Genomic DNA, 16862 nt, shown 5'->3' with positions numbered 1-16862 from the left:
ATGGGGCCCAAATGGGGCTCCCATTTACTGAAATACCATGAATTTCGATCTCCCATTCCAAACGTGAGTACCCCAGGCCATTTCCGTTACAATATATTATTATTATTTTAAGAAAAGGCAAGATGTAAAAGTGGACATAAATTTAAAAACTCTCGAAAATAAAACCCTATTTTCTCAGTCTTAAGAAGAGAGGAATTATATGGCCACTTACACCGACTAAACGTTTAAAATAAGACGTAGTATCGTTTCTGCTATGATCAGCATGATTTAGGTATAAAAGTAGCCACGGCAGAAATGATAATTCAGTTAAAAACAACCTATGGTCAGGTCCGTTTACTCTTCGTTAAAGATAGTCAGTATACGGTTAGGTTCGGTCCCACACATTTCAAATCCACATTATAAATATATTGTATTAATTCTGAAATAAAGTGTTTTTAAAAACGCGAGTTTCGAATTAATCAATAAAATTATATTAAAACTGTTCCTACCAATTCAGTTACCTATTCCACTTAATATGTTGTGAAGAAAACTAATATTCTGTTGAACACCGCATGATTTGTACATTCACTCAATAAATTTTGTTAATACTTCTTGCATCTTACGTCTAATAGATTTAAAGCATTGTCTTAAAGCGGGCCAGACGATTACCCTTTGATGAGTCTTAATATTCATATTCATATAGCAAACTCCTAAATGAACTTTATGCTACGACTACTTCAATTAGATTACTAATATGCGGACTTGAAAAGAAATGAAGATAGGGAAATGCTTTCATTCCCTATATTACCTATTATTACGGAACGCTAAAAGGCAATTTAACTGCGCCCAAGGATATATTGTCTATTATGCCGTAACCATTCCGAAGTTCACAGAACTGCAAATACATAATAGAGCCAATTTCTATTAAGGCATTCAAAATAGCATACAATAAATTCTGTTTATTTGGTTTAAGTGGCAATGCATTTGCAGATTCCCTTCCCACTTGAATTATGTTTTCGCCTTTCAGTCTGGCTTAATCTAGTATGTGTAGGATATTATATCAATTTCATAGTCGTTAGCTCAAATATACATATATTTTTGCATTATTGCTTGACTTTCCGCAAAGTACGGAACCCAGTTGCCATGATAATATGTAGTATTTTTCTTGGTCAACGTTAATCATTTATATTTTAATTTGGAGTTTCTGCATACTTTTCGAACATTTCTAGTTTTATTTTTTGGTGTGTTATTCATGGCATCTCTTAAAACTAGCAGGGAATTGACTTTTTCAGTTACAAACACACACGAATTCCAAATATCCCCAAAACATAAATTCTCTAACTTTTGAAGGTGTTTCACCATTTCACATAGGAATATTTAAAATTGCATTTAGTATGTACATTAAACCATTTCTGTGATAGTCAATAAAAAAATCCCGAAAGGATCCAAATTAAGAAAAGTAAAAATATTCTATGAAAGCGGAATGGAACACGTTCATATATGGAATATATGGAATCTATATTCCATCTGCTAATTAGTTGAATCTGGTTCTGCACGCAGTTTCAGCACATAATGATTCACTCATATTGCAGGTGTTAGCTTTAGATAGCGCCTGAATGTATTAAATTTTTGTAGCTGGAGGACGTTACACTGCATGGCTTATCTCCAACTAAGCCTGCCCTAATTGCCTAATTGAACCATCGGTTCATGGAAGAGATAAAGTACTTCCTGAAAATGGTCGGACAGGGCGGTGAGCAATGACCGGAAGGACATTTAATTGATGGCTTCGATATCAAACTATTAGATGCAATAAAAGGGATGCTGTACTTAAGAAAATGCTACTTCCATTTCTGCAAAAAGCATCACACATGGCCATTCCGGGATGAGAAATGTGTATGAAAAGTACGCACTTCGTCGAGCGAAACCAAGGCCAGTAGCCTTATGTTAGATAGAATAAGGCAAAAGCCACCACCATATTGAAAGACCACTTCGTCAATGGATTACACTCGGAAAGGACAATATTAGCTATGTCCAAGACAGAGAGACGACAATTTGTGTCATTGTGATCCAGTCATCCAGTGGTCTATGGAATCCAATGTTGTGACAAAATGCTCATAAGTAACTTGATTTGAGACCGAGAAAAAACCGATTTGATTATCAGTAAACTTTCTACCGACCAAAATATATATGATCCCAACAAAAGATCGATTTCATGCGATATGTTAAAGTATGCGCAGGTATTTTTAATTCATTTTTATTAAAGGAGCAAACCGTAGGAATGTGATTCATTGACTAAAATATATTTTCGATGTTATATCTGTTCATTAGCAACTGCCATGCTACACGATAATTTGATGCAGTTGCTTCAATGGACTGAATCAGATCAAGAACCTTCTTCTCTAATGAAGAGCGCAAATAATAGAATTTTGATGTCGTTTAGAGTTTCGTTTTTATCTACTAAACTTAAATACGTGTCCTTGAATTCCAACCAAGAACATTAAACGTTGGTAAAGTTATGGGGGCATCCTTACCGCAGGTTTATTTTCCCCAAATCCATTGTAACTAATTATTACATCAAATATGGTACCCGCGACCAAACCTATTTCAGATCCCTTATTAAATACGTTACAAAATAAAGTACCTTTGCTTATTACGTTATAAAATGTTGGATCAAATTCTTGTTCTTCTGCGAAAAGCGCTTCTTCGTTGCCATTTTCTAAGGCAACTAATTGCGAGATAATTTCATTAAACCCAGATAAACAATTCTGTATGGCTTCTAATCGGCATTCTATCTCTGAGATTAGTTTTCCATTTAATTGATTTTTCTTAATGTTGTCTAAGAAGGTTTTAAATCTTGAAAGTTTACTTTTAAGTGAGGCTTTCCTAACTTTCCAATTCGATTCTTCGGGCATCTTAATGGTTCAAATAAAAAATACCTTTCTATTTCTCACTTACCCCTAAGTTTATTTGATTGAATTCTTGGTGGATCGTACCAATTTTAGTAATTGTCTTCATTTAATTTCCATGCAATAAATTGTATGCACGTGGACTTTCAATCGCGACATTTTCTTAAATATTTTTTGGGCATATTTATTTACTTTTTACTGATTAGTTATCCGGTTCGGATGGACCAATGTGTTGGACTGTATATTAAGTATATTTATTTATATTATTTTAAAACATAATTTTTTTTAGAATATAATTATTTGAAGGTGCGTCGCAACAGATAGTATGCAGTTACATCCCATATAGCCGCGGCTAGCTCAAGGGATGCCACCCAGGCAAAAAGCAACTGACCAAGCTTCACGTCGGGCTCAGAAGAGAAGAGCTCTGCGAGCTTCAGAAATAGCGGAACAAACCTGTTGTTTTTTTTCATACTCACACCCAAGCTTCTTACCTTTTTTATAGTCAAAAACGTGTTGTTTATAGTCAAAAACTTGATCTTTTAATAAAACTCATAATTCATAACGCTTTAATTTAATGATTTAATGACATTTCTACTAGTTTTGAATACGTTATCTGCAATATTAATATATCAGCAAAGGCTTCTTTCAAGTTCCAGAGATGAATCTGGCTACCCTTTCATTCTGCAAGCGATAACTCCATATGCCTATTTTGTGTTATTTGAGATTCGGCATTATTATTTTAATTAATTTCGGCAAATTAATTTTGCTCTATTGAAGAATTTCCAAATACAAACGGAAGTTCGAAAAGTATTTCTTACTATTCATATTCATTATTATATCATATTATTATTATATTCAATTCAATATATTATTAAATATTTAAGTAAACGAACTTCTATTTTGGTCAGTAACAGGCAAGTTCTAATAATACGTTTTAAGTAGAATATTTCGGCTAGGAATTGATTACAATGTGCAAGAACTGGAGTTGTATACGTTCCATTACTTTCACTACAAAAATTCGCATTTAGGTGAAATGCTAACATTATCACTATTGTTCCTCTAATAGCAGTTAACTAATAGTTTATAGTTAGATTGCTAGTGAAACAGTCAATTGAACTGAGGTGAGAAATATTTCTATTAATTATTAAATAAATTGGTGTCCATTGATCAAAACATGGCTTGATCCGAAAATGTTTCTGACCATGCTTTTAGGTAATAATTTACCAAATATAATTTGTCGCATGCTCACAATCAACGCTTGTTATCAACTGGCATCAGGAGGGTTTTACTTGTTAGTAATGACAAACAAATTACACTTAATTGGCAATATCTATCTATTATCGTTACATAAGCTCCATATCTAGAACCACTATTATGATTAATTTAACACTAACGAATGTTCTTAAAAATCTATAAGTACCGAAAATATCTACACTGTTTTTTAAGATTTGCGAAGAAATTATTTTGCCCGTCAAGTATACGAGTGTGCCCAGTATAAAATGATGTACATGGGGATATTGGAAACCGGTAGAGTTACAGGGCTACCCCAGAAATGATCAGAAAATCGTGTGAAGCAGTAATGAGACGATGTATGTTGTGCGTGCAAGAAAACGGTGGCTTATTTGAACACCTAATTTAATCCTAAAATGTTACTTGTTCTTTTGCAGTGTTTGATGTATGGTCAGTAATAATTTAAAGTATCAATTAATGGAAATATCAATGCCTACTACCATAAAATCTTAATTTTACTAATTTTAATTATTTATCTTGACCGAACATAAACATATTATACATGATTGAAGAGCATATTTAAAGGGGAATTTAAAAATGCAAAAATTCAATATGGCGCCCATAAAAAGACAAAAGTTGACTTCGGCCTCATTGAACATAGTGGGCCTAGATAATTTTTTACTTTGTTTTCAAATTCACGCTCATTTCTTACCCCCACCACGAAAATTTCGTTATTGTGTGTTTTATAATAAACACGATATAAAGGATTTTTATAAAACGCACTTTTTTCTTTTTTTCCCTGTATATCCGTTGCTATTCCGAGTTCAACGAAGTTGATGACAGATTGTTTATAGGCACGTGATTGCGCAACTTTTTCCCCATTTGGTCCACTCTGTATCTTTAACGGTTTCCAATATCCCCATATACATCATTTTATACTGGACACACACTGTATTTTGAATGAAAGATATACAATGCTGGAAACAAAAATTGTAAGTATGAGGATATCGAAAATCGTAAATGATAATTTTTTTGTCAAATACGTAAGTCAGAATCGAAAATCTATATCAAAGGCTTTAAAGAGTTTTTCAAATATCTAACATGTATCGCTGTTTCTACTGAGTAAAAAAAAACAAATCCGTTCTATTTAAATGTCTTCATATATGTGCTTAAATCTTATGGCAAAGTAATACTGTCTTTTATAAGATATGTCAATAGTCAAATGACCCGGAAAAATAACTGTGTCGACTTCGTATAGTAGTTCAATGTTCAGTTTCAAATTAGAAAGCATGCCCCAAATAAAAAACTACAAAAGCTCCAGTCCCCAATTAGTGAATAAAGCTTAACCCTGCCTTTCCGGGTCGAGGATTTAATTGCAAAACTTTTCGCATATTCTCCAATTTATTTTAAACTTAAAAGTTTCACATTGCTGACCGTACGTTAAATTAGAAAACTTTTTCCATAAAAGTGTCAATCCTCTTTTAAAAATTGGCAGCTCAACTACTAATTACTAGCATCATTTTCTAGACCAACGACTTTGCAATTTCAGTTCGATGCAGCAAATTTTATATTCTTTGCCTCACAGTTAAAATTGAACTTTCATCTTACATTTATTGTCATTTGTTACCCAAGAATTATTTTGACTCGCCTGTTTCCCGTGTGTGATATTAATGTTGCCGATGAAAAGAATGTTATGCAATTATTAAAATAGGATAATTTTTAACACTCGATAGTTATGGTATTCTATATAAAGCTACACACACATCAAAATACAACATCAGCATACAACTATGAACTATGCTGAGCTTAGCTTAATTAGTGATAAGATAATATTAGTAATAGTGGCACAGCGCCACACAAATTATCTTTATTCAATTAACCGTCGTGTACGAATGTAGTTTTGTAATTAAGTCCAAAATCTAAGAAATTCGGTTTTTTTTTGTCTTTGCGCTCGGCAAAGCACAAAATTTGATAGAGAGAAACACAGGCATCCTTATTATTAAGTTATCTAGATATTATTGAATGATTGTGGGATTACCATTTGTAAACAAATGGTTATCCATGTTTACTAACTAATAAAAAAAAATGTTTAGTGTTCTTTTTTTAGATTTGTATTCTCTTATCTCTCTTAATATACAGGATTGTTTTTTAGTGTGAATTCCAATTAAAGTACACACACAATTATACACACTAAAGCTGTTTAAGTGCAAAAAATGCGGATCGTCCATAAATTTGCAGAAAAATATATTCTATTAATTGATATTAAAAACTTTTGAAAATCATGTTCAAACGACCGGGTATTTATCATTGCAAATAAGATTGCCCATTGCCGTGTACTGTTAGACATTGTTTTATGAACTAACAATCGATGATTCGACACACAAAATTGTGTCTAAGATCCACAAAATATCAATTCATTGTACAAGGTATTAATCATGTGGACTTCAATCTAAAACTTTATAACGCAATATAACTTTTGTTTTTCAAATGGAAGTACCTGTCTATTAATACGTCATTAGATAATCAATTTACAAAGTTACAAATTTGCATTTACAATTTAAGCTGTGAAATCAACCGTTTTCAAATTATAATTTATTTTATTTAAAAATGTCAAAAAGTTGTTATATTTTGTAATATGGACCAGGGACTTTATCCCACTCAAAAACCACCTGTGTATAATAATATACAAAGTGATTAAAAATTGGGACCATTCCTTTTAAGGAGTAATAGGGGCTCACTTGGAAGCTACGAGAAAAATATTGAAAATTTTTTTTCGATAATTTGCAGAGAATATTAACAGTTGAAAATCGGATTTCAACTTTGTTATTAAGCATTATTTTGAAAGTGTTTCATGTTTAATTAGAAGCATATTGGAATACCTACGCATTCAAAAAGAAAACAGTTACGAGCTTTGCTTCAAATTACGAAAATGTTTGATATTAAAAAAGTTGTTTTCTTCAATTTTTTGATGAAAAGTCAAAGTGGTAATGATGTTTTTGTCATTAGCATATAGTTTTAAGTAGATAGACCATGTCAATAATAATAATAATTTGTCAAACTGTGACTTACATACTTGGAATTTCTTTTGAGGAATTTGCGGATATGCGATTAGTTCAGGGAAAATACTACAGTACTATAGCAGATGCTGAAAGAACTCACGCCAACAAAGGGCGAAGAGACTAATTCCAGGAAGATAGTGGAGGTCAATTGATGTTCGGGTTCCAGACACAGAGGAAAAAGTATTTGACATAGTTGCATCAGAGCCTTCCAGGAGTACTCAGAACACAATACCTGACACTTTCCCAAGCACCAAATAAATACCGAGGAAGGGCAAAACAGTATACAGGGTGTCCCGCCGCGATCGATAGCTGGCAAACTGTAGTTACTAGAAATTTGGAAATTGGACAGTGTGCCGAAGATATTGGGGGTAAGCGAACTAAAATATTGTCAAGATGGCCACAGCAAACTCAGTTTCCTAATCCCACAAACATTCTATTACAATTTTTGTCCACTTAAAAACCTTATGAATGGCAGAATAGGTTTAGGGCTTTACGCCTTAACTGTCGATTTGAAACTGAGAGACTATTTGAGTGCCAGGAATTGAAAAAATATACAGGAAAAATGCGATAATTGCCTATGTACTTCTACTTTCATACCCTGAATACAGCCACTAAATAACAAAGTTTCCAGTAAAATTATATTGGTATATTTGAAAGCAATATAGTTAAAGATGCAAAACTAGTTATTCACAACCAATTCGAAAAAAATAGTGGTGGCAGTAGATGCACAACGCAACATCAAAAGAAGCCTAAAGAACAATACAAGCAAGCGTAGTACTAATGTTTGCTAAATTTTGTTATATTGAAAATTTCAGCTCAGAATATTTATTTTATTCCAATTTGTCCAAAGTCCAATTTGAGTTTCTTGGCTCGAAAATCACTAGAGGTTTCAATGTGAAATATCTCGAAAACGGGAGGAAAAAAACACTTGAAACGCAGTTTTTGTTAACATTTTAAAACCCAAAAAATGTATGATGCTTTAAATAGCTCCACACTATTGCAGCGGCCACCCTATAGTGAATTTAAGCTAGCCTCTAGGCAATTTAAGCACAGCACAGCTATTACAAAATAGCAAATACCTGAAACACATAAAAAATACTGCAAGCTTTGGCCTCGCCAAAAAAACACAAAAATTATAAATAAACCTATATTACAAAAACTGTTTTTGTAAAAACTAAAATTCTCAAGGAACTTGCTTTCGAAAATCAGCCTAATTAGAGCTATGTAAATTATGGCTCGCAAAAAAATGGCTAAGATATTTTTGCGATTTTTAATCTCTCTCACTTTTCAGTAACTATCTGCCCTATCTATAAATTTATAGAATTAAATAGTTACTAGTTTACTGTGGTCGCATCTAACAGCACATCCTGCTTGAACATGTACACAAAAGTACTGGGGTCTGCTGTGTATGAAGCCTTCATAACTTTATTTAAAGTAAATTTGAATTTCTGCAAGAGAGACGCTAAGGCAACTTTAGTCTGCAGCAAGCCAAATCTCATTCCTATAAAATAACTAATTATTAGTGATAAGCATTTTGGAACCTTTAGAGTGATAAGCGAATATTAAAACAGCAGCCTGATCAGAAGGTTAGAGATAACTAATCTAAAAGTCTGCACCGATTTTCAATTTGATTTGCCAAGAAATGTTCAGAATAGCTAAAAAAAGTGAAAAATTAAAAGAAATCATGAGCTGTAACTGGTAAAATATTCAGAATTCGAATTTTTCTCACATGACCCACTAGCATGTAGAATCACCCTTAAAAAATTTCTAACGCATTTTGCGAACAGCCTGTATACGTATTTTTGAACTAATTTAATTAAAAAAAGTTAACTGAAAACAATATGTATAGTTAAACTGAATGTCACTTATTAAAATTGTTTCAACTTTATTTTGAAGAACAGGTGCCGATTTTCTGAATAAGATTAAGAGACGAATTCCTGAAAACTTTACCTAAGCATTGTCTAGGTCCTGCACCAAATGGCATCCAAGCAATGTCCGGTCGTGTGGCCTTGTTTTCTGGAGTGAATTTTTCAGGGTCAAATCTTTCTGGATCGGGATAGTACTCGGGATCTAGATGTACACCAATTACTGGAATGTATATTCTCGTTCCTAACATGAAAAGTTCCGTTAAATTGGTATCATCCTCTAGCAATAACTCACGGAGTTAATACTGACCCTTTTCAATGACTATATTCGTATCTTTGATTTTGTAGTCTTTAGTGCATCGCCGAGGAATAATCTGCGCAACCGGATATTTCCGAAGGGTTTCTGAAAATTAAGTATCTGCAATGAATACATTTTCTGAAGACGTATAGAAAACAAAACTTGCAGTGGGTAACCGATATACTTAATATGGTAATAGGATAAATCAATAATTTACTTAACTCTTACTACTTTGTCAAGATACTCCATCTCATAGCCGTCATAGACCGTCATAGCCGAGCTTTTCGTCGTGTCTTTCCAATACCTCATAAATTTCAGCCCGTAGTTTTTCTTGGATATCTGGATTTTGGGCAAGAGCAAATAAAGCGAAAGTCGATGTACTTGAAGATGTTTCATGTCCGGCCAGGAATATTAGGAATGATTCGCTGAGAATTTCCTTGTCCGTGATATATGCTCCCGTTTCTGAAATCGGCAAAACTCAGAATAAATTGAAAAAATTATTTTAGAAACTCTTAACGTACTTTTTACGTCAACGGGGCCATCTTCTTTCACGAGAGATCCTTCTTGCTTTAACTGCAGCATAAGCTGCATGAAGTCATTTCGCTGAACGTTATTATTTTCTCTGTATTGGATAGTTTCATTCACTACTTCTGCAATAAAACCAATTTCCAATGATATGTTTCATGCTTTGTAATAAATACTGTTCTTACTTGAGAAATAGGACACAATGCGACCTGAGAATGCTTGATATCTAATATGGCCTAAAAATTGACGAGATAATAACTTTCTATATATAGCTTTATGGAATTAGGCTCGAAAGCCTCCCTTCTAATTGATCTGAAAATTACAGTTTTTCAAATGCATTCAACTCAATTCATTAAATAAAGTACCGAAACATGTTATCTGGCGCATACAAAGATTTGCACTCAAGTCCAAATGCTGCCTCCGAAATTACATCAGTTGTAAATCTTGAAAGAATTTCTTTAATGTTTGCAGGTTTGTTTGCAGCTGCTGATAAGCCTACGAGTCGAACTAGTCCAGGGCATTTACTAGCCACGGTGTCAAATATTTGCTTCATTTTTGCTAAAAAAAATAAACACCACTTAGATATAAAATATATTACCTAAGTGCTAATATTAACGCGAAATCACTGGTGCTGGTGCTCGAAGGCATTCATCTAAGTGCGTGCTCTTTAGATGTTAGATGTAACACATTAAACCCTTAAGTTAAATCATATGATCGTTAGTAGACATAAAATGCAAAGTTTAAGTTTTTGTAAGTGCGACTGAATAACATGAATATTTGTCATACAAACACTACCGGTTTGGTTAATGTTTTATAATAATAACGCATAGTGCAAATGTTTAGCTTGGTTAATATACAGCAAAACATAAATTTTGAAGATTAACAAATTTTAAACGAACTGAAGATATCAATAACGTTCTATACGAATTAGGTAAAACTGTTAGACGTTTAAATATTACACTTTAATAATTCCAGTACTTTCTTACCGGAAGTAAATAATGGAGTCAATTTCGTTCGACGGTCTTTCCAAATTTGTCCCTCAATATTAAACAAGTGAGGTGTTAGTACATTCTTTTCATGATAGAACACTCCATGTGAGGAAAAGAATGAATAGTCTTTCACTAGAATGTCCTTGAGCAAAGTGATATCAATTGGCACTAACTCAGGTATATGTGCAATATACATTCCCACGCACTTTGCGCGAGTTTGAACTGCTGATAAATATCCAAGTGGAAGTCTTTAAATGCTTGACCTCTAACCAAAGGAAGAGTGTCTCCAAAAACTACGAGAGGATTTAGCTGAGGAACTCCTTTTCCTGCCCAATATTGGAACTTCCGTTTCGAATATAAACAGTATAATAGAATTGTTGCCAATAGCACTCCAAGGGCTACTATTAAAGCCATATTAAGATCCTATAAAAACAAAGTAAACTTGGTCAATACGCATACAATTCACCCTTTTAAAAATGTCTGGAGCATCTAACCAAAAAACATCTGATCTCTAGCGGCCAGTGCTCTTTAAACGAAATTAAAAACCGAATAATGATCCTTTCTGAAAACTACCTTTTGTTATGATTATTAATTATGTTTTCGTCATTACCTGAATAGAATATTTGTAAATATAAAACGCTATTTTTTTTTTTCATTTACCTCTTTGTATAAAAAACTTTTCTAATAAGATACTGGCACATACCAAAATTGCTTTGATACTTTGGATTAATTTATAATTATCTGCAGGTAAGAATACTACATGCATACTTATATTATATCTATATGCTGATAACTGGTTCAGGGCAGAGCCTTATTTCGTCATTGATCTTTTAAATTATTTACTATTATAATTCGGAATTTTTTTTAAAAAATCACCAAACTCGTACTCTACGTTCATTTGACGGTGGACATAATAGTTTTTTGAGGGCGACAAAAATCCAGAAGCCATTATCGACACCCCGCTATATTCAGAAAAACTTATTGTCTTTCGTGCTTTATGGTCTGGAGGAAGGATGGAAGTGGTGGAAATTTAGACTTCCAGATTGTTCTTTATTCGAGCCAGCCCCGGCGCATTATACCCCAAATCACAGTCACGCTATAATTGCATAAAATTTCATTTTCAATAAAGCCAGTACCATAACGTTAACATGGTTTTAGTGAGTTTTATTTCAGTTTAAATTTCTGTACCTCTTAAAAAAACACCCCTTATATGGCATAATTTCGGCAGCTTGTAGAAAATACCAAAATAACCACATATCAAATATGTGGTTATGACTTGTTGATTTATTTTGGTGTTCCCTGCACGCCGCCGAAATCATGTCATATTAGGCCTGGGTAACACAGTGGATTTTCAGGTGCGCACACAGCGACACCGATACCCCTTGCCGTATTGATACAGCGGCAGAGCGCGCAACACATTTTATATGTTGGGAAACAAAAACAGAGAACGCTGTGTTTCGTGATGTCGAGTGGTTGGCATTCAATATTTTTTCTTTAGTTTTACTGAAGTGAGACTATGAAATAGGTCGGTTGCGTTGTTTTAATGAATAGAAAGAATTAAATGAAAACATACTTTCTTCTTGTAAACCCTATCTGTCTCAGAACTATCTGTTATTTTGTTACATGTAACTTGGTGTCGAAGCTGTTGGGTCAGCTATAAACTATGACCGAATGACTTTTATTCCTTTATGTATGCCAGGGCTGCAAAACTATTTAAATTAGTTTCTTCGGCGACTGATTTTTTATGCAATCTGGTAGCAATGGAAAAGCAGGCATTTGCCTTTTGATTTGTTGAAATATCGAGATCCCAGATTTTGTACTTTGAGTTCTGCTTTGTCTTAAACCTAAAATGCAACCACCAGATAATTTTTTTCCAGTCGAATACAAGTGAATTTTGCTCAATAATAAAGTACCTTTTTTTTTCACAATATCGAACATTGTTATTAAGAAGGAATACAAAAAGTGAAAAAGAAAAGTTATATAAAGGAATACGGCGCAGTTGGTCATAATTCATGGCCGACCCAGCACCTTTAAAATCAATCGCAGATACTTGTGAGATAACTAGGCCTTACAATAAGAAAGTCCTTTGCCAATTCATTCATTTCTTTCATTAAAACAACGCAGCCGGGGTCTGTCATATTATCTCTTTAGTAAAACCAAAGACGCCACCACTACCACTAAAGAGATTGAACGCGCTGAACCGCTTAAAAGCACCACTAGCGAACTTTCGAACTACTAGACATCACAAAGCACAGCGCCTTCTGTTTTTATTTCCCAATATACAGGGTGATTCAAAATTGGCGTCATTCCTCTGGAAGTGTTGTCTGGCGCTGTTATAGGAGTACAGAAAAAATAGTAAAAGAAATTAATTGTTATTAAAAACTGAGAAATTTGCAAAAAGCTATATCAGAAATACGGCAGCAATGTTTTTCAAGGTAATCTGGCTCATTAACATTGCGCAAATACCTGTTGCTTTGCAATTATTTAAAACTCCCGTAACCATGGAATTATACAGACTGACAATAAGATAGACAAGGATAAACGGTAAATTCAACAAGATTTGTTGACTGCGCAACGTACTTTCGAAATGTCAAATTGTTCTCATGACCTCGAATATTGGTGCTTAAAAATAAACCGTACAACACCAAACATTTGAATTGTTAACTACAAACAAGCTAGTGCCTGTGTAGTCTCCTTATTATCCACTCTTATCAAGCAGCTTCTCGTATTCAGTTAATTAACTCCTGCTCCATTTGTATCTCCTTGTGCTGTGTGTATCTTACAAACGTGGTAGGAACGTAGTCCTTCCTCGGTATATACTTGGTGCTTGGGAAAGTGTCAGTTATTGTTCTCTCAGTGCCCCTGGAAGGCCCTGATTCGGTTATGTCCAATACTCGTTCCCCTGTGCCTGGAACCCGAACATCGATTGTCGTCCACTATGTTCCTGGAACCAACCTCCTCGCCCTTTGTTGGCGTCAGTTCTTTCAGCTCCTGCTATGTTACTGTAGCATTTTCGCTAAACTAATTGCATATCCGCAAATTTGTGAAGGAAATTCAAAGTAAGTCACAGTTTGACAAATTAATGTTATTATTGACAAGGGCTATCCACCTGTAACTTTCTGTTAATGACAGAAACATCATTGCCGCTGTGATTTTTCATCAAAAAATTGTAGAAGAGAACTTTTTTAATATCAACATTTTTTGTCATTTGAAGCAAATATTGTAATTTTTCTTTTTGAATGCTTAAGTATTCCAATATGCTACCAATTAAACATGGAACAATTTCAAAATAATGCTTAGTAACAAAGATGAACGTCGATTTTCAACTGTTAATATCTTCTAGAAATTTTCGAAAATAAATTTTCAATATTTTTCTCGTACTCCCCAAGGGAACCTCTATCACTCCTTAAAAGGAATGACACCAACGCTGTGACTGTGACGACTGTGACGCTGTATCGATACGGCAAGGCGAATCGGTTTCGCTGTGTGAACAACTGAACATCCACTGTGTTTCGCAGGCCTAAATGCAAGGGACAAATTTCTACAACACTTTGTCGAACATTAATTAATTAAATAGTTAATAATTAATAATTCATACTAAGAGCATTTTTTTCCATGGCACGCCCTATTGAAACGTTGGAAGTAATGCAACAATACACTTGAAAGTGGACAATTCAAAAGTTTTTAAGATAACATAAGATAGGATGACATAAAGAACAAAACTATGTAAAATTATTATAGAACATGGTTGTTGAAGATAAGAAATTTGTTTTCCATTTAGAACGTTTTGACGTGGCAGCCGTGGCGTTTTTTATTGGAATGAAAATAAAAATTTATTTAATCAAAGTTGACTACAAAGCAAGAGATTTTTAAAATGGTATATTACGTTTGGCGGTCAGGAGCCTCTGTGTGTTAGAGCCTAGTTATGCAGATATCTAGTTGACAGAGCTCAGCTTGTACTGAGCCGGCGTCGTGAAACTCCACTTCCACGTCCATAGTTGCCACTTTTCTATCCTAAACCTATGCTAAATACGTACAATTGCAATTGATCATCATTAATTTTTGCAATAATTAAATTATCGGCAATCCAGTTCATGTACAATATTTGTTTGTGCTTAATCTTAATACTTTACTTTTGTATACTTAATTAGTACGAAGTAGGATCTGCCTACCGGTGCACACTACTTCTGTAATTTGTTGAATACACAAGGGTAATGACGGAGTTGAAAAGATGAGGGCGCAGTTCTATCAGATCACATGTCGGAGAGAAAACCCTGTCAAGAATAGTCGTATTTGCGTGACACAAAAAATTAAACACAATTCGAGAACTAGAGCCACTGCTTTATTTAAACATCTCATGATGAACGATAGGCACATAACAGTATCTACGGAAATGACTCACTATTTTGGATATAGTTTTTTTGATCGGCAGGGTACAGTCACGTCGATTTTTTTCCTAAATCTACATACAATTAATGCGCTATTTGATTGTGAGTTTCTAAAAGCTACAAAATGCTTACATCAAATGTAAAAAAACACGCAATCCGTATTTAAAAAGTATTTCTTTTAACTGACAACGCCAGACTTCATCCAGTAAACTCGACGAAGAATAATTTAGGCCAACTTGTTTCGACTACGTTGGAAGATCTCCCCTACAGTCCTGACTTGTCACCTTGTGACCACCTCCACCACCACCTCTGGGGACTCCTGAAATAAGTGCATGGATGACAGCGATTTGACAACGATCAAGAGTTGGGAAAATTTGTCATCCAGTGGTTGTGTTAGCGCTCAAATGTCAAATGTTACTAGTTAAGTGCAGGTAGTTATAATTTAGTCGCCAGTGGATGTTTGGACTATTGAACTCGCGGATTTTTCTCATACTCTTCAAGTGAGACCCAATAACCCCTTACATTTTTACAAATACACACATTTTTAATCATCCTCTCTATTTAAATCATAATGTTCAATTCCAATTAATCTGTCATCATTCCTGTAATTGATATTGGCCAGGATTTTGGTAGTTTGACGTACTTCCAAATTTTAGTGTGTATAATTTTCATTACAAAGCTTTAGACGTTACATATGAGTTTCTAATGCTACTCAAACTTCAGAAAATGTTCTCCTGGATGCAATTACTCCAACAATCAACTGTTGTAGATAAGTTCTATATTGTTGAGGCGGATTCATTGTTTACAGAAAATTATCTCTAATAATTCGTCTGTGTAAATAAATAACTGACAATTTGCGACAATGAACGAACGAATGACATTAACGAATTATCAGAGCGAATTTTCAATCAAGGTAACTTTTCAAATTAATTTCTCTACTAATTGGAATTTTCTCTTACAGTTTGAGCCTAAGTGTGTCGCAGGATACCCTCTAGGTGATAGTTCTTGATTATTTTTTGATAAATAATTTGTTCTTATTGCGAAATAGGAGCACTATTTATCAATCTGTAATAAAAGACGTGAGGAAATTCTGTCTTTTTTACAGACAAAAATTTTTGATGCGAAATACCCAAAAAGAAATTTGTAGAAAATCAACTGCTGATTTGAAAAAAATATTCTATGTCATAAAGTAGGTCATTTCCAATGTAATTGTTAGAATACAACATCAGTTTCCTGGCTGCACAAAAATACATTGCACATCTGCCTTTATAGCCGAGTTTATATCTGAATTATTCCGGAAGATAACAAAAGCAGTTTTGTAGGGACGGTCATATCCGAATGCTGATATATAGGCGGTATGGATGTACGTACCTTCATAGAAATATACTTCATTTTGCGAAAAATTATGGAGACAGTTAAAACTCTGCTTTCGAAAAAGAGATTTTTAAAAATTTTATTTCAGCAACTTTGGTTTAGTAACAACTGACTCCTATATCTTAGCTTACATATTTATATGACATAATTTGCAGCATCGGCATGCAGGTGTGCGTGGTGCCGCGTGCAATGAAATGCGCTTAGTAGTAGTTATTCGAGAATATTACTCGTCCCCTATCAGATGAAAGC

At 34.0% G+C, this 16862-nt stretch overlaps 1 protein-coding gene and 1 pseudogene across 5 annotated transcripts in view; one reads left to right on the top strand and one right to left on the bottom strand.

Annotated features, from left to right (window-relative positions):
- The window catches only part of LOC109541915 (leucine-rich repeat serine/threonine-protein kinase 1), a 444231-nt gene that overhangs the window by 43436 nt on the left and 383933 nt on the right, over window positions 1-16862 (top strand). The window lies entirely within an intron of this gene.
- Window positions 8509-11265, bottom strand: LOC109546327 (annotated as a pseudogene).

This window comes from Dendroctonus ponderosae, unplaced genomic scaffold, assembly GCF_020466585.1.
Source record: "Dendroctonus ponderosae isolate FM_Combo_2020 unplaced genomic scaffold, Dpon_F_20191213v2 Dpon_F_20191213_1, whole genome shotgun sequence".
Classification (NCBI taxonomy): Eukaryota; Metazoa; Arthropoda; class Insecta; order Coleoptera; family Curculionidae; genus Dendroctonus; species Dendroctonus ponderosae.
Note: the sequence above shows the minus strand (reverse complement) of the source record. Positions and strands in the feature narration are given on the sequence as shown.